General features: G+C 37.0%; 1 long non-coding RNA gene across 1 annotated transcript; it reads left to right on the forward strand.

Moving 5' to 3' along the window:
• The first annotated feature begins 607 nt into the window (after positions 1-607).
• LOC103795343 (uncharacterized) lies at positions 608-9280 on the forward strand. Its single transcript, XR_004728915.3, has 4 exons — positions 608-3707; positions 5808-5933; positions 7784-7817; positions 8374-9280. It is a non-coding gene; the product is annotated as an uncharacterized LOC103795343 (long non-coding RNA).
• The last annotated feature ends 9826 nt before the right edge of the window (positions 9281-19106 follow it).

Below are 19106 nucleotides of genomic sequence, written 5' to 3' on the forward strand. Positions count from 1 at the left end.
GCAGCTCATGCCTGTAAGCCCAGTACTTTGGGAGGCCGAGGCAGGCAGATCACAAGGTCAGGAGATCAAGGCCATCCCTGGTTAACATAGTGAAACCCTGTCTCTACCAAAAATACAAAAAAAAATTAGCTGGGCATGGTGGCATGTGCCTGTAGTTCAGCTACTCAGGAAGCTGAGGCAGGAGAATCGCTTGAACTGGGGAGGCGGAGGTTTCAGTGACCTGAGATCCTGCAACTACACTTCAGCCTGGATGACAGAGCAAGAGTCGAAAGAAAGGAAGAAAGAAAGAAAGATAGATAGATAGATAGATAGATAGATAGATAGATAGAGATCTAATAAATCTATTAACCATCGAAAATTAAATATGCTTAAATTTTAAGTAATTTTTAGACAAAAAGAAGAACTTCATTCTCTAATTGTAATTGGTTCATTTGTTCACACATCATTTATTGAATGTTTACTATGGCAGGACATATCCTAGTAAATTTTTATGTACTATTGCCCAAAATTATCATTTATCCTCTTTTTTACTCAGTAGAAAAAAGAAGCTGGAAAAGTTAGCTTACATGTAGTCATATACTAATAAATGCACAAGTAGAGATTTAACTCAGATCTGTGGAACAAAATTTTTACAGCACAGTGCCAGCAATTATTCTAGGTACTTTATAAATACTAATGCATCAGATCTTCATAATGATTCCCAAGGTAGAGACTTAGGTACATACCATTTTGCAGGTGTGTTCATTACCACAGAGGGAGGTTAAGTAAATGGCAGAGGTGGAATTCAAACCCAGGCAGCCAGACTCCAGAGGCCTTGCTTTGAACCACACTACTAGATGGCCTTTTCCATACTAACAGCTTGTTGCTCCCACTGCATTGGTCTGCTTAAGAAGGCAAACAGACACATGAGGACAGATATAATGAATTGAGTGCTGAGGTCAACAGCTGTGGCTATAGCATTTGGACCTCTGTCACATTTAGTGACGAAAAGTCAGTGCAATGCCTTAAGGAAGAAAAGAGGGGAAGGAATTATCATGCTATGGAGTAAATGATATCCTCTACAAATTTTTATGTTGACACTTTAACCCCCAACGACACAGTATTTGTAGATAAGGCTTATAAAGAGGTAATAATTAAGGTTAAATGAGGTCATAAGGGTAAAGACCCAATATGATTGGTTAGTGTTCCTATAAGAACCAACACCAGAAGGCTCACTTAGGCTTGTACTTTGGCTCACTCTCTTCTTTCTCTGTGTCTCATCATGCAGAAAGAAGAGGGCATGTGAGCACACAGTAAGATGGCAGCTTCCCAGAAGGCAAGAAAGATGCCTCAGAATGAAACCCACCTTCCCAGCACCATGATAGGAAATTTCCAGCCTCCATTATATTGAGAAATAAGTGTCTATGGTTTTAGCCATCCAGTCTATGGTGATTTGTTATGGCAGCCCGAGTAGATAAAGACACATTGAAACGAGATAGTTACGTAGTCCCCATCACAGGTCTTACAAAAGCGTTGGCTCATTTACTCAGCCTGCAGCTCTCAACCCCTCATGGAAGGGGGAACATGCAGGTGAGTGAGTGCAGAGGCCAGAATGAGTGCTGATGGGTGCCAGCAGGAGTAGAATTCTGTGCAACCTTGTGGCAGCATCTTGGGGGGTACCTGTGACTCATGGAGCCCCAGAGTGGGTGTGTTAACAATGTGCTCTTTTAGCTTTGCCATCCACATATGGCTTAAGTGTTTAATAGCTCAGTGGAGGGTTAGGGTTATAGCCTTTTGCACACATCCTCTTGGTACCCGAGTTCTTGTCTAGTATCCTGGAAGAATCAGGTTGTACAAACAAATTGAAGGGTGGTGAATATGGAGGATTTTATTGAGCAGTGGACGTGACTCTCAGCAGAATGGGGACATGGAAAGGGGATCGAGTGGGAAGGTGGTCTTCCCCTGGAGTCCTCTGTCACTGGCTGAACTCTTCTCCAAAGTCTCACCATCAAGCTGTCCCTTTGAAATCAAGCTGCTTCTCTCTGATGTCCACCTGCTTCTTTTCTCCTTTGCTGCTCTGCCACACTGAAGCTCTGCCAGTGAAGCCTGGGATTTTTTTTAACAGGATGGGGTGCAGGGAGGCCCATAAGGTAACATTCAAGCAGGAAAACAGGAATGCATGTTCTCACTTTGGGCCATCATCCCAGATTTGAGGGTATGGCCCTCACCAGGGACTACCTTCTTCTACTTAGTATTTCCCTGCCTCCTATCCATGTAAATATTGTGTCTCTGGAAAGTCCTGGGGTTAACCTAATTTAACCTAAGGCACAGATGGATCCAGGGGCTCAAAGAATATTATTAGCCTCTACCCACTCTATCTTTCTCTCACTCTCACATTCTTTCTTTCTCACACACATATATACAACACACACAAACACTTTTCATTGACTCTAGTTTGTTTCTGCTTTGCTCTGAATTGACCATATTCTTAGGTCCGTTTCCATTGTGTGCTCCCACTCTCACCAGGTTAACATGGGATCCTAGTGCATAATTGTAGTGAGATCTCAGGAGGAGGAATGCTTCTTTCTCCGTAATCCTAATAAAAGGGTTGCCTAGCTTAGGTCAGAAATTTATCCTTGAACCAATTACTATGGCAAAGGCAATGTATGCAGTGACTGGCTAAGCCTGAGTTACTTACCTACCCTTGCAACCCTTAGCTTCTAATCAGCCTCTTTTGAACAACAAGCTGAGGATGGAGAGGGGAGGCTTCCCAAAAGGAAATCAGAATGTCTGCACCAGGAGAGAGAGAGAAAGGGATGCCAGGAAGGCAATATTGCTCAATTCCACCAGTGTTACAAATCTACTAGGCCATTAATTCACAATCACAGCTGTGTGCTGAAATGATCCAGGAGACTGTAAAAAAAAACAAAACTATGCCAAAGGCTTACCTTCAGATGTTCTGATTAAATGCTTTTTCTCAGAACTCTACCTACAGAAATCAAGGACTCTAGTCTCACATACTTTTATTTATTTGGTAGGTTAATGCTGAGGTTTAGCCTTTTCAGGTATAGGTTATTGGAAACTAATGAAAGAGTCCCAATTCAACCACTTTTAATATTTGTTTAAAATACTCCTCAAATGCACCCAGGTAACAAAAATGATAATATTCCTTTCCATAAAAATTAGTGAGTAGAAGAAAATTATGTTTTGAGAAGTAAATTATAAGATCTAGAATCAATGGTTTATGGTATAAATAGGCAAAGCAATCTAAAGGAGCCAGAAAGGAGCTAAGGCCATCAGTACAAGAAACATACAATGCATTCTTATCAGTTTATTTTTGTGAACTATCACATGATGTATTCACGGTGAGTTTTGGTGCCAATAATGTATACTCCCAACAGGAAAAGAGCTGCAGTGCAGTCTTTTGTCCTCCAAGTATTGATCACTGCTAAATTTGCTAGTTTTAGTACTGCCATTGATGTCTTATTTCTCTCTTTCTAGTTTTTTGCTTATGTAAGCAATAAACATGGAAACAAAACCTAACTGAAACAAGAAGTAAGAAAGAATGTAGAGCCTGGAAGAGCTGTGAAACACCATTTTTCAGCACTGCTAAATTCCTAGCTGAAGAAACTGCTGGGGTCTTCAGAGAAAAGGGAACTGAGAAAAGGGATAGCAGTCTTCAGCTCAGAGGAGTGCCTGAACATCTAGGAATATGCGTATTAACAGAGGTATTAGTCTTGCCCTGAAACTGTCAGGAGAAAAAATGGAAATGAGAGGTTAAGTAGTGATGGGAAAATAGAATATTCTCTTAGCTGGCAGCAACAGAAAATAATTCTGCCCTCATATTCAAACAGAAATTGAGTTTATTAATAAAGAATAAAGACTAGCTCATAGAAGGACCTAGTAACAGAAATACAAGGCTTAGAATGTGAAAAGAAACAAAGGCAGACCAGAGCCAAAATCATGCCACAAGCCAGTCTGATGATGACACCACTGGTTCACCATGGGAACCTGGGCCTTGAAGTCTGCTCCTCCTGCACTGGGCTCTACGTGCCATTGTCACATGCATTCGATGGCCCACTGTAGGCATATTCAGTACAGTCAGTGATTTCTAGAACAGCAACTCCTTCATATAAGTCAGTTGTAACCATAATGCTTATATTTAACATATCTAAAGAATGTGCAATTTATCAGTATCTAATAAAAATGAAAATGCTCACAACATATACAGTAATTCCTTTTTGGGGTATATGACTTGGTGAACTCCACTCAGGATACACAAGGATCAACATATCCAAGGATGTTCATTGAAGAATAATTTTCCTGTTCAAATATTTTATCAGTGGCTTAAAGAGGAATTAAAAGAATTCTTACAAACTATCAAAGGCAGAAGATGAGATAGAGAAAAAAATAACTTTATAAAAATTAGACTGAGTGCAGTGGTCTATGCCTGTAATCTCGGCACTTTTTGGGGTCAAGGTAAAGGATTGTTTGAGCCCAGGAGTTTAAGACCAGCCTGGGCAACATAGTGAGACCATGTCTCTACAAAAAAATTGTTTTAACTAGCCAGGTATGATAGCATGTGCCTGTAGTCCCACTTACTCAGGAGGCTGAGGTGGGAGGATTGCTTGAGCCCAGAAGGTTGAGGCTTCAATGAGCTGAGATCATACCACTGTTCTCCAGCCTAGGTGACAGAGCAAGACCCTGTCTCTAAAATAACAAAAATACATAAATAAAAATCAGTTTTTTCTGAATCAGAAAGGAGATTCCAAATATTTGTAAAAGCCTGAAATAGTAGAGTAAAATCAACAAAATAGAGTTGAAAATGGGACTTTTTTTTCTTTTAGTTTCAATAACCAACTGTACAAAGACAGAATGAGGAAGACTTGACGTGGTATTTTTTATATAAAGATAACTTGATAGGTTTGAGTTAACTACAAACCTAATATACATGTTACTATAGCTCTTAGATTATGCCTGGGCCTGGTATCCAAATAAGGAAAATGTAACTTTCTTCCAATATTATGTAGAAGAGAGTAAACACTAAAAACCATAGAATGTCAGGCATGAGATGTATTCCTCTGGGTAGTAAAAGATGAACAAATTGATAGAAATTATATGACTGTGGATTTTGTTTTAGTTTAAGAAATAGCTTTCTGGCATCTGTAGGTTTCCAGTTGTTTAGAGAAGTGGTAAGTTACTATTTGAAGTAATTAAGAAGAAATTCGATAGCTGTCTAATTATTCTATATTGGGTGAGAGATTTTGCATATTTTAAAATTTCTTACTTTTTTGCATTCAAAATTTTTATTTGTTTGATAAGAAAATAGACCTGCAGATTAAAGTAAAAGAATCCTAATAGCTTTGAGAAAATACTATATTCAAGATTCTTTATCTAACTGATCTTAATCAGAAGCCGTGGGTCAAAGCAAAAGGAATAGCCCTACTGAGAAGTAGTAAAGGTGAAGATAGAGGTAAAAAATATGGTTATTTAAAAATTTTATCCCATCCTGTACAAGTCAGTACAGGATGAAAAAGACCCGACTTGTGAGGATACTTTCAATGAAAGTAACTTGAGGGGTCTGAGTTGCCCACAAATCTAATATGATAGCACACATTATAGGCATTTATAACAAAATAGCCTTATTTTGTCTCTTTTTCTCTTTAGTAAAGCACAGTGGAGCTATTCTTTTCCTTATTTGAATGAAATCTTGGGCCAGCTTTTAACTTCACTAGTTACACTTAGATGGTCATCCTGCAGTTGCTTTAAAGCACAAACACAATCTAATTTATAATGTAAAACATCCATTATTGTATTATAATCAACAGTTGGAACCTGATTTAAAGTGGAAAGACTCCTGCCTCCTCACTTCCAATAGCCAGAGCCTGTCTTTGGTAGGCTGTTTGCAGCAGGAAAGAGATGCAAAAGAAGGAAGAGTCATGGAAGGAGATAAGGTACAAAGGAAATTTCTCCCCAGTGGGTACTTTTTAAAGATGGTGACATATTCTCCGGGAGATAGTGAAGGAATGGAGCAGTTATTTGCTGCTGACGTGTTCTCTTCTGGGATTCTTTTAATTTCTGGGAACTCCCTCCAAGACCTTCCAACTGCCACTCCCTTTTCCAGGACAGGCCAGTAGATTTGGTGGACCTCCATCATCCTCCCTAGCATTCGTGCCCTGACTGGTATAGTCACTTGTATCTGCCATCCCCTTTCCCTGTCAGACCATGTACTTGAGGGGAATCCCTTTAAAAACAACTCCAGATTGACATCACAACCAGTTTCCACATCTAGCCCCCAAGATCGAGTTACCTTTAGCCTACAATTGGATAAGACAGGTGCAGTCACTTCTCAGGAGCAGCTTTCTGCTCTGTTGTTACCAGCTGTTTCATTTTTTGAATCCTGACAGAGGGCTCAGTCCACAGGCCCAGGAACACCTGTTATATTCTTAATGCTCTTGCCATGCCTCTCTCACCTCACTTAGCACTGGGAGATGGCACCACTACACCCCTCCAGCTGTCAACTACGAAGGTCTTTTGACAAATCCTCTACAAGTCCCACTCTTCTGGTCCTTTTATATCCCTGCTCTGGATAAAAGACAGGTGGGAATTGGCCTCATGAGAGCAATGAACACAAATATTTTCTTTGTAAATTTCATTTTGAGGTTCTGTTAAATCCAATATCCATCATATCTTGGTGCCATGGTCAAGAATTCCAATTAAACATTCCCTTTATACTCATATTTATTCCTATTATACTCCTCTTAACCTATTTGATAGGCCCAAATAGCAATATTTTACAGTTATGAAAACTGAGGCACAGAGAGATTAAATAATTTGCCCAAATTGTGGCCATACAGCTTGTATATTGTGAGACACGATATGAATCCAGAATCTTTTCTCCTGACTGTGCACCATGTTGTTTGGATTAGCTGGTTTCATTGTACAGAAGAATGAATCTATACACTACTTTTCCTTCAGGAAAGGGAAGGTAAAGACTGGAGGGGAGGGTATTGCTGCTATTCAACTGAAACCAAACATAAAGTTACAATCCTTGGGTTTTACTCAATGGCTACTTAAAAGCTCTCCCTTGTAGATTGTTATATCCTTTTGTGAGCAGAAAGAAAGCAGCTACATTTGTATGTCATTCTGTCAATTTTTCTGTCATATTTATGTGACACATAAAGAATAATTGACATTTATTGAGCATTCACTAAGTGCCATGCATGATTCTTGCCATGTATTATTCTGTTTTACCAAAAAAAAATTTTTTTTTTTTGAGACAGAGTCTTGCTCTGTTGCCAGGCGCCAGGCTGGAGTGCAGTGGTGCGATCTCGGCTCACCGCAACCTCCGCCTCCTGGGTTCAAGCAATTCTCCTGCCTCAGCCTCCTGAGTAGCTGGGACTACAGGTGGGCACCAACACGCCCAGCTAATTTTTGTATTTTTAGTAGAAACGGGGTATCACCATGTTGGCCAGGATGGTCTTGACCTCTTGACCTTGTGATCCACCCACCTCGGCCTCCCAAAGTGCTGGGATTACAGGCGTGAGCCACTGTGCCCGGCCTACCTAAATTCTTTCACTCTTTCCTCAACAGTAAGGCAGCTTGTATTGTTTATCATCATAAAGAAGAGGTCCCAGGAAAAACACTGGAAGAAAACACCAAAGACAGGAGACCAGCCTTCCCCTTTCTGTTCCACCATTTACTAGTACACAGAGTTTGCTAGACCAGTCACATAACTCCTTAGGGCCATATTTTCCTCATCTGTAAAATGGGAAAAATAATAACAGTCTTCTTTGCTTTGCAGGATCCTGGTGAGACCCAAATGAGACAACAAGTGGGTATGTACTGTCCTTATTCAAGCAAATATTATGACTGTTATTCCTGTGACTACCATCCCATGAAAGGTAGCTCAGTAGCTAAAATGACAAGTTAACCTTTAGCCGAGTGCCACATGACAAGGACCTCAGAGATGCTGTCCAACAGAGAGCAGCTACTATACACTGCAGAGGAGAGACCATTTCCTAAAAATCATTTAAACAGAAGAAAAGCAACTTTAGAGTTTAAAAAAAGAAACTCAAAAATAGTATTGTATTGCTGAGACAGAGCCAAGTTGGGGAACCTTTGGGAAACTTGTTTCTCTTGAGAACTATTAGGTTTGAAAATGAGAGCCAGGTGGGGAAAAACGGATAAGGTCACAAAGGACGAGCAGAGAGAGAAAAAAACACAATTTCGGAGAAAGCTAGCATAAAAATACAGAAAAGTATTTTTAAAATCCACTCAAAAACTGACCGGAGATTTCAAGATATGATTGAATGTTTGCAAAATGCCCCAACTGCTTCATTCCACAGTCTAGAAGACAAATAATGGAAACTTTCTTTTCTCTTTTCCAACAAGACATAACAAAAGCAGAGCTGATGTAATTAATGAAAAAAAGATGGCTATTTGAAATAGTGAAGGCTCCGAACAACAGAATGGAATGGAAATGAAGTCCACATTTAGGGACAATTCATTATTTATCTGCTGTACTTTTTATGCACACTGTGTTCTGCTAATTCTCTCTCCTGGGAGAATACCAAAACAGGTAAGTAAGTAATACAAGCATGAGTAGTTAGAAGCTATGATATGAGCAGCGGGCAGATGGAGCTATTCCTTGAATATCAATTAGCATAGTCCATCCAACTTGAAGACTCTTACAATTGAATACTTCAACTTAATGGATCTGTTTTCAAATTCCCTTTAATGGCCCTTCTGTGACCATAATATCTACTTTTCCAGACATCCTAAGTAGAAACCATTATGGACAATGTATGTAGAATTCCCTAAGGATAGCATATGGAGGGGAGAATGTGAGTTGCCAAATTTAGCAGCTCTGGAGAGCGTGTTTTTGAATTAAACTTGAATCTATGGGGATTACAGTTCATTTATGACTGACAAAACATATCGTCCCAATTCTGAAAGATAAATCCCACTGATATACATGTGGATTTCACAGGGTTTCTCAAAACTAGAAGGAAAAAAAACCCTTTCCACAAAACGCAGTTCTATAACGATTTTGGATTTATGATAAGCCACATGTTCTTTTTGCAGTTTTCCTCAGGTTAAATGAGGAATTTTCTAAGTAGTGTGCCAACTGTACTTACAACCTGAGGAAGCTCAGATCAGAAGATTCATCCCTTACATATTATAGTAAGAGCTCTATTTTTGAAAGAAGAGAATTGAAGACTGAAATGCAGTGGCAATGGGCTTTAGGAATTTATTTTAAATAAATTTTATTTTTTGAAATTTTATTTTAAATAAATTTTCAAAAGTATGGTAGAACTGAAAACATTGTCAAGTTTGTCTTTTGCTGAATGATATGTTTTCATTTTAATTTTTTATATCAATTTTAATATTACTCTTAATTTCCTTTTTAAAATCAGTTTTAAAATTAATCAATTTTTAATTTTTTAAATCAATTTTAGTATTATTCTATTATCCTTTTCATAGTACAAATGTTAGACGTTTAAAGTGCAGATCTTTAAGTTTAATGTACTTGGCTTCATGAAAAATTATCTTTATTTATCATAGTGTTCTGATTTCACTGTGGACCATTGAAAATATTGTAGCAAACCAGTGCAGATCTGCAGATCTGCAGAACCACAGCTGAAAACGTCTACTGATTCACTTTGCTAACATGAGCTAGTTCTCTACCCTAAACAGCCGTTAAAATCTAATTCAAAAACTTCCGATGTCTAAAACCAGATACCTGTAGTTTAGGACAAAATGATTAAATCTTTCAGTGAATATTTACATTTGTTGGAAAATGGTGTTTTATTTTGTACCCATTCAATAAATTCCTTGGAATAAAATTTCATTTTTTTTCTTCCTACTTTCAAGGACCTGACATAGCTAGGATTTTACCAACCTTTGAGTAGTTTGTATCAAAACTATTAACTTATTTTGAAACTTTTTAAGACTTGTAATTTACATGTGCAGAACACTCTTAATTCCAGCTTTCCTTTTTTTCATTCTGAATAAGAAAATCTCTTGAATATCAGATATTTTTTCACAGGTTAAATCAAACCATAAACTCCATAAAACTACTAAGAATCTTTGTTTTGTTGGCATCATCTTGAATTAAGTGTCTAATAATAAGTGGTCTTTGTGCTCAAAAACCTTTATCAGTGATTTCGAAATTTTTTTTTGAACTTTGGAGATAGCCTTAAATTTTTATTTAAGCATTAAACATATTCCTATTAATTCGAGCTACTATTTTGAAACTGCTAAAATAATTAAATCACCTAATTACATGCACTCTTTCTTTTATTGTATTTTAGGTTTTGGGGTACATGTGCAGAACATGCAAGATAAATTTTTTTTTTTTTTTTTTTTTTTCCTTTGCAAACATTCTTTTTTTTTTTTTTTTTTAATTTTTTATTGGATTATAGGTTTTGGGGTACATGAGCAGAGCATGCAAGACAGTTGCATAGGTACACACATGGCAGTGTGCTTTGCTTTTCTTCTCCCCTTCACCCACATTTGGCATTTCTCCCCAGGCTATCCCTCCCCACCTCCCCCTCCCACTGGCCCTCCCCTTTTCCCCCCAATAGACCCCAGTGTTTAGTACTCCCCTTTCTGTGTCCATGTGTTCTCATTTTTCATCACCCACCTATGAGTGAGAATATGCGGTGTTTCATTTTCTGTTCTTTTTTTAAAGAGATTGGTCTGTTATGAAAATGGAACTTAATTTTATTTATGCTGGTTGAGCAACTTTCCACTGAAAGTGAAAGACTAAAAATTGAGTTTTTCCCTGTACTAAACTTGGAAAACCTAGATTTAGGATACTTAAATTCAAGCACACTTTATTCTTTTTCCTATCCTTTTGAAAATTAATATTTGTACTCTTAGGAGAAAGAATTAGTTAAATCTTCCCTCTGGCGAAACTAGCAGGCAATCTTCTCCAGCATTTAATTTCTTAAGGGATGGAAGGAGGGTATCTGTAAATTTTTTTCTCCTTTATCTGTTACTCTGAAAATCAATGCATACTTAAATTCCATCCTCCTAAACTTAGCCTAAGACCTGAAACAAGTAATTTACACATCAAAAATAAATTTGCCCATGTTAAATTTATTTGAATACTGGAAAGTTAGACTAGGGGAAGTGCTGGTGGGGAAAAATTACTTTTTTTTTTTTAACTGATGTCACTTCTGGAGTAGTTGAATTTTTTTTTTACAACTGGTTTGTGTTTCTTTTCTAATAAGTAAAATCCTACCAAATGTTGTTTATTTTTATTTTATTTTGATATAAATACTTAATGTGAGATGTCCCCTCTTAGGTTTTTAAGTATACAATACCATAGTGTTAACGATAAGCACTATGTTATACAGAACATCTCTAGAATTCATTTATTTTGCATAACTGCAACTTCAGGCATTGCTTTTGAAATCTGAAATACGTGTTCTGATGCCTCAATAGCAACTATGCTTTTGTTCTCAAAAAATAAATAAAACACAGATGAGGGTAAAAACCAAAACACATTTCTTGAACTAAAGAAATTATCAAATATAGATCCTCAAACTGCATTAAAACCAATAAGAGTCTGTTATTTTTCTTAAACATTTAATTTTCAATTCATTCTGGATATTTTCTCCTATATATCTTAGAGCAGAGGTTATTATTTGCTGAAATAGTCAATTGCGGCTTTGGCTACATTAACTGATAACCAGTAGAGGTCGCCACCTACCATATTCTAGCAGGTCTGGGAGAGGGGAAAAAATTATGAATGTTTGGTTAGTAAAAATGCACAGAGGTCAGAAGTTTTCAATATGAAGCTTTCCTCTTGGAAGCTTTGCATAATTGAACCAATATTCAAGTCCGAGGAAAAAACAATAAATAAAAATAATGCATCCAAGATGTTAGTGTCATAGAACTTTAAAAAAACAGAATTTCTTAGAAATTACAAAAAATTCTTCTAGTTGACTTAGTTAATACAAATTCTTCTTCATGTCAAAATCTTGGAAAGAAAACCTCACAATGTTATCAAATCCGAACACAGTAAAATGCATATATTTGTAAAATGGCATCGTGATCTCTTTCTACTAAGCATCTCAAATTTTTGGTTTTGCCCTCACATATTCTATGACTTTCAGCCTGTGTTTTAATTTTTTTATTAGTTGTATCAACTACACAGTGAAAATTAACTCATCATAGTGTTCAGGTGACCTGTGGTTATAACAACTTACAAAGCATATTGAAGCTTTAGTATATAATTACTGCTCTTGGGTTTTCCAAACAAAGTTTAAACTTTAACTTATTTTTTTTAAGTCATGATTAAACTAAAAAGAAAATACTTCTTTTCTTATAGTTTGGAGATAGAATCTATAGATATCTTGACATAAGAAAATATCTTCCCTTTAGAAGAGGGAATAAACTTATACTTGATAATTTAGAATGTTCAAATGGGTAGTGATAGGCAATTCAAACTAGGGAAGGCTTTTCCAATAAACAGAATGTTTTTAAAAATAGAAATGGTTATTTCAGAAGTTCAAATGGTAAGCTTACTGTCACTAGAAGTGTTCACATACATGAGTAATTATTGAGATGTAGTGAGAATCTTGATAAGAATATGTTAGGAATTTGAAAGCTCAGGTTTGAGGGGAAAGCTTTACTAAATTTCTAAGAAAGATCATGTGTAATTTTTAGATTTTTTGCTTTAAATTGATGACAGTGTTAATGATAAAATTACGTTGCTTTAGGATAATGCTACGTTATATGACAAATACATCTGAGCATTATAGTGGGTTAACACAACTGTTTATTTCAAACTCATGCACTATTCCATGCTGTTTTTAATGGTCTGTTGATGACTCTCCTTATATGACAATTCAGGGACCCAGATTCTATCAATTTTGTGGCTCTGCCATCTCCTAGGCTGTTGAAATAGTTTGCCTCTACCCAACATAAGGGGAAAGAAACAAAAGAGAATGAATGTCTACTTCTTAACCTGGAAATAACACATTTCCTTCTGCTTGTATTTCATTGCAGAAGGCTAGTTAGATGACCCCACATGGATTGAAAGAGAAAGGAAAGCACAAATATTAATACACAGTTGCTGTCTTTACCACTGTCGGTCCCTCTGACAACTGAACATTTGTGTACATCCTTCTTCTTACACATATATTATCTCTACTAAGGAGTCAACGCAGAATTGTATTTAGTAACTTGATTCAACTAAAAGTCCAGAAAATCTGAGTGATACATATCCTCTCCATCAGGTCTAGATGTGACACCTTATAATCTAAGTGACTATTTCCTAAAGTAGATTGCATCAGTGGCCCAAATCTTAATCACTCCTTGTATCCGCGTTCTTTGCCATGTAACTGTGTCCAATCCCTGTGCATATAGTAGTGTTACCATAGCCTTTTACTCTGGTCTTAGCCAGGTGACTTGCTTTGATCAAAGGAATATTAGCAGATAAGATGTAAGCAGAAGCTTGCCCTCTACTTTCAACACGAGAACATCCTCAGATCTAGTCTACAGAAAGATGAAAGACACACAAAGCAGAGCCAGTCACTTCAGCCAAGGCATCCTCAGTTAGCTGACAGCCGGTCAACCTTCAGATAGATGAGTGATCTAAGCCAAGACAGAGCTGCCTGGCTAAACCCCAGCTGATTCTAGACATGTGAGCAATAAATGCTTAATGTTGTATGACACTTCGGGTTATGTAATTGTTTATTATGCAGGCTTATTGTGGTCATAAATAACTGATACATTTACCAAACTAGACTATTAACTCTTAGCGGAAATTTGCTTGTTTTCATTTTCTATATAAAATATAATGCTATGCTTTCTCATACTGGAATGCAAACTTTGTTGAGTTCATTTCAATAGGTAGCAAGATTAAGCTAGATAAATGTTGTAAATATTGTGAAACATAAGCATGAATTAACTTTTTATATCTTTGTAGCACTTTTAACTTTTCAAATCACTTTCAGATCTTCTTTAACTTGATTTTTGTAGCAGCTTTGATGGAAGGGAAAATAGATATTAACTCTGTGTTCCTATCAAATCTCAGTGACTAAGTTACTACTCCAATTACAACTGGTTAATGACAGAACAAGATCATACACACTGGAACCCATCTCTCCTGCCTTCCAGAATGTACTCCCATTGGTGAATAGGCCTTCATTAGAGAAGTAAGGAGACAACAATTTTTTCATAGCTATTGTATGGTAAACATTGTTATAACACTCTTACCTCATCAATGGATATTTTCAAGGGTAAACTTTACTCCTTCAGAAATCTCTGATAGGTGCTTATGCCTATTCCCTCTAATGAAATTCTTTTCCCAGTATTTTCTACTTAAAGGATCTGTAGAACGGATCAGTAAACAAGAACTGGATGTAAAGAAACGTATACCTATAGCAGAGTTTCACAGCCTCAGCACTATTGGTGTTTGAGCTAGATAATTCTTTGTTGTGGGAGTTTTGTCTGTTTATATTCTGTAGCAACCCTGACTTGTACCCACTAGAATCCAGTAACATTGCCCCAGTTGTGACAAACAGAAATACCTCCGGACACTGCCAGTTATTAACCCCTGGAGTGATATTCATCCCCTCTTCCATTAAGAAACATGGGGTAAATTAAATGCAACCAGGATTTTGCATGAGTGTCAGATTCCTAGAAGATGAGAGCTGAGCATAAGGAGTTTGTGTAAACTTTTAATTTTATAAAGTTTTACATTTTTATTTTCATTTTATAAGGAAAAAAACTATACCCAAACAGTTATTCAAAGCTACAAAACTGGTTAATACTATGTCTCTTGACACACAATCAAATTATTTTATATTCTGTTTATCTGTTCCCCTTTACTCTGCAGATGAAATTGAGGGACCTTGGATACACTTTGCAACTTCTAATTCCTGTTCTGGGTCCATGTATTGACTTAGTAGCCTGGTTTGGGTTTCTATAGAAGCTTCATCCTACCCAGTAATACCACAGACATATCCTTAACTGACTTGTCTTCTCTGCCTCTTTAAGTTACCCACAAACCTGACTATCTTTACTATTATCCCCTAGGCCAGGCCCTGGTGCAGTCTTTTCTCCTTGTCTTTTCTTCCTACTGACACTTTCCAGTCCAGCTCTCAGCTGTTCTCAAGGCTCTGATTTCTTTAAGAATAGCTAGCCTAGATATTCTTTTTGTCGTTTTCTTCTCTTAGGCCTTCCTTAAAAACATCCTTTACCATTCAATAATTCTAGCCCTTTAGATATTAATTGTCTGAAGGCAAAACCTGCTCAACCCAAGAGGTCCTTTTCAACACAGAATGGGTATATCTACTTTTTATTATTGTCTCCTTCCCAAATTCCTATTTATTCCTTTATTTTATTTTATTTGACAGAATCTCTCTGTGTCACCCAGGCTGTAGTGCAGTGGCATGATCTCAGCTTACTGCAGCCTCCATATCCTCTGTTCCAGTGATTCTCCTTTCTCAGCCTTCCAATTAGCTGGGATTACAGGCACATGCCACCACATCCAGCTAGTCGTTGTATTTTTAGTACAGACAAGTTTCACCATGTTAGCCAGGCTGGTCTCAAACTCCTGACCTCAAGTGATCTGCCAGCCTTGACATCCCAGAGTGCTAGGATTACAGGTGTGAGCCACCATGCCCAGTGTATTTATACTTTTAAAAGACCAATTATCAGTTTCTTCTAGAAGTATCTATTCCTCTATTATAAAATTGCCTAAATGTTATGTTTCAGCACACCAGTCTTTTATTCCCACTCCTTACCTGGAGAATTCTGCTCCCCCCACCACCACCCAGTTCCATCCTTGTTTTGGAATACATGGTGTATTTTGCTATGAATTTCTCATCTTTAAAACAAGTAAGTGAACAAAATTAAATAGTTCCCCATAAAAACATAGATTAATAAATTCAGTCTTCTGGGCATGTTGCTTTATGAAATTCTTAGAAAAGAATTATTTGATAAGGATGCCAAACACAATGAAAAGCCTGTAATTAAATAGCTTATTATCACAGTATTCAAGAGACAAATACTATCTATTTATATTCAGGAAACTGACTTCTTTCATTTCAGCCCATCAAGAATATAATCTGATTTCAAATGATTATGTATTAACCTGCTGTAAAGAATTGCTATTCTTTTGAGTAAAGAAGAAAAAAGTAGCATCCTATAAAGTACACAGGTAACAGGCATTTGGAAACCGTGTATTCTTTTTACTTAATTGGGAAATGGTTGTTCATTTGCTTTGAACATTAACTTATTTAAGAAAAAGATGGAGACAGAGGATATTTGAGAATGGAAGAGACTAAAAATCTCTGCTGAGATATGGTTGATGCAAACATAACCAGAAAAGAATTATAAGTGTGGATGTAATTTGATTCTACCACAGACCCAGGTGTTGAGCAATTTTTACTCTAGTAGGTATTAAAGAAGGAGGTGAGTCCTCCAAGACCTAAAAAAATGAGCCATAAGAGTATGGGTTTTTTCTGAAGTTCTGAATATTCCATTAGCATGTAATATGTTTACATGCTTACATGTAAAATATGTAAAAATAAGTTTATATGCTTACATGCTTAGCATGTAATGCTTACCTGCTTACATGTAAAAAACATGTTACATATGTTAAATATCATTTGTAAAGTTTAAAGTGTTAATTCTCAACTCTGATTTCAAGTTATGTACTTCATATGGTTGCTTGATTTCAGGAAAAGTAATTTCCAAGCTTGAGCTGATACTTTTGACTTGTTTTCTCTATTGGAAAGGAGCCATTTCTATACTTAGCATATAAACAAATTATTTTTAGTGAAGCCTTCTTTTTTTTTAAATCTTTTATAGTAGCTATATGTTGTTAACTACTAATGAGGATTTTTATTTTTAGTGACCGTGGTATGTGGATCTAGGAAAACACCAAGTAAAGGGATAGATTGATGGTTATCAAGTGAATTTAAGTTCTGGTTGTGTATTTGCACAGGAAAATGGAACCAGAACCTAAAGTGGTTTTGTAACCACTTTCCTGTGCAAATACACAACTAGAATGAAAATTCTGGTTCTGGTCTAAGAGGAATATGAGCAAAGCAAAACTACTGGTTTGCTCATATTCCTCTTATTGCTTCATGAAAACAGAATGGTCAAATATTATATATTTATTCTCATTCCTTATTTACTCATAGATATTTGCAAGATAAATATATGGAAGATGTATCAGGAAGAGGTATCTGATTCTTTCCTCTCAGTGGCTGTTATACAGAAGAATGGCAAATATTGTCACAGTAATGCTGCATAAAAAACACAGCACTTCAATGGAACATACAATAATAAACATGTGCTTATGAATGCACAGATTGGTTGTTTCTGAAGATCTGAGCTGGGTTCAAATGATTTCATTTGAGATCACTTATGCTTCCGTAGCCAAATGGAAGGTCAGCTATGCTTCTGCATGGAATACTACATCCAACGAAGTAAAGTGATCTAGGTTGGCCCCATGAGACAAAACTCTCTGCCCACCACAAAATTTTTCTCATTTCCCTTTAACAGGCTAACGAGACTTGTTTTCATGATGGTGGCAAGAATCCAAGAGAACAAGGTATAAGTGTACAGGCCATTTGAGGTCTAGGAGCAGAACTGAAATTCTTTTATTTGTGAGATATTCTTTTGTTCAAAACAAGTCATAGGATAGACCAGAGAATGTTCAAGGCTGGGAAACACATTCTAGATCTTAATGGAAGGAACTGGAATACCACATCTCAAAGGGGGTAAATACAGAGAGGGTTGGAAATTGGGACATTTTTGCAATCAATCCATCATTTTAGAACTTAGGCAATCTTTATGGGGGACTATGTGTTAAAGCTGCATTTTGCACAGAAAGCACCCTGCTTTTATTTAGATTGTACATATATGAATGGAAGTGTGATGCTATCTTTTTAGTGCTATCACAGTTGACACTATTTGGTATAAAAAACTACAGTGGAAATATCAGATAAACCAGTTCGTGTTTTTGATATATTTTAATGGTTTAGAACTTCATTTACCTCAATGGTTGTTTTCACTTACCACGAGCCTAAGTCTGAAATCTTTCCTTTGATTTGTTTTGTGTACATAAAAGTGAGGACTTTTAAACAAGTTATCCATGGAGATTATAGTTAATGTCCCTATTTGATTTATTTGTATATATGCATATCTCTATCACCAATTCTCCTTGTTTAACCAAATGCAGTTTCAACTACTCTCTGCTTGTAGAACTGAATAATAACAAGAAGGAGATGCGGCAGAAGGAAGGTGACTTTACTTCCTAAGCTACCAGTGGGGAACAGTCTAGGCCTCCTGCCTTAAAGAAATCATTTCAAACTTGGGGGCAGAGCACAAGTATTTATAAAGGGAAGTCTGGTGTGAAGAGAATGCAAGAGGGGCAAGGAGGTGCAGGAGCACATCACTTACTCCAACACTATCTTGAGTTATTGTCCCATTTGGTGAATGGACTGGTATGGAATTTCTCTCTCTCTCTCTCTCTCTCTCTCTCTCTCTCTCTCTCTCTCTCTCTCTCTCTCCCCCTCCAACTCTCTTTCTCTCCCTCCCTCTCTCCCCTTTTCTCTTCTATCAGTTATACATTCATCTGTCTTAGAATAGCAGCACTTTGATTTTTCTTTTTTTTTTTTCATCTTTCATGTATAATATGTTTTAATGTTTTTTTTATTGCATTTTAGGTTTTGGGGTACATATGCAGAACATGCAAGACAGTTACATAGGTACACACATGGCAGTGTGTTTTGCTGCCTTCCTCCCCTTCACCCACATTTGGCATTTCTCCCCAGGCTATCCCTCCCCAGCTCCCCCCCCGTCCTCCCCTGTTCCCCCCAATAGACCCCAGTGTTTAGTACTCCCTTCCCTGTGTCCATGTGTTCTCATTTTTCATCACCCGCCTATAAGTGAGAATATGCGGTATTTCATTTTCTGTTCTTGTGTCAGTTTGCTGAGAATGATGTTCTCCAGATTCATCCATGTCCCTACAAACGACACAAACTCATCATTTCTGATTGCTGCATAATATTCCATGGTGTATATGTGCCACATTTTTCCAATCCAGTCTATCATCGATGGGCATTTGGGTTGGTTCCAGGTCTTTGCTATTG

The sequence above is a fragment of the Callithrix jacchus genome, chromosome 9, assembly GCF_049354715.1.
Source record: "Callithrix jacchus isolate 240 chromosome 9, calJac240_pri, whole genome shotgun sequence".
Classification (NCBI taxonomy): domain Eukaryota; kingdom Metazoa; phylum Chordata; class Mammalia; order Primates; family Cebidae; genus Callithrix; species Callithrix jacchus.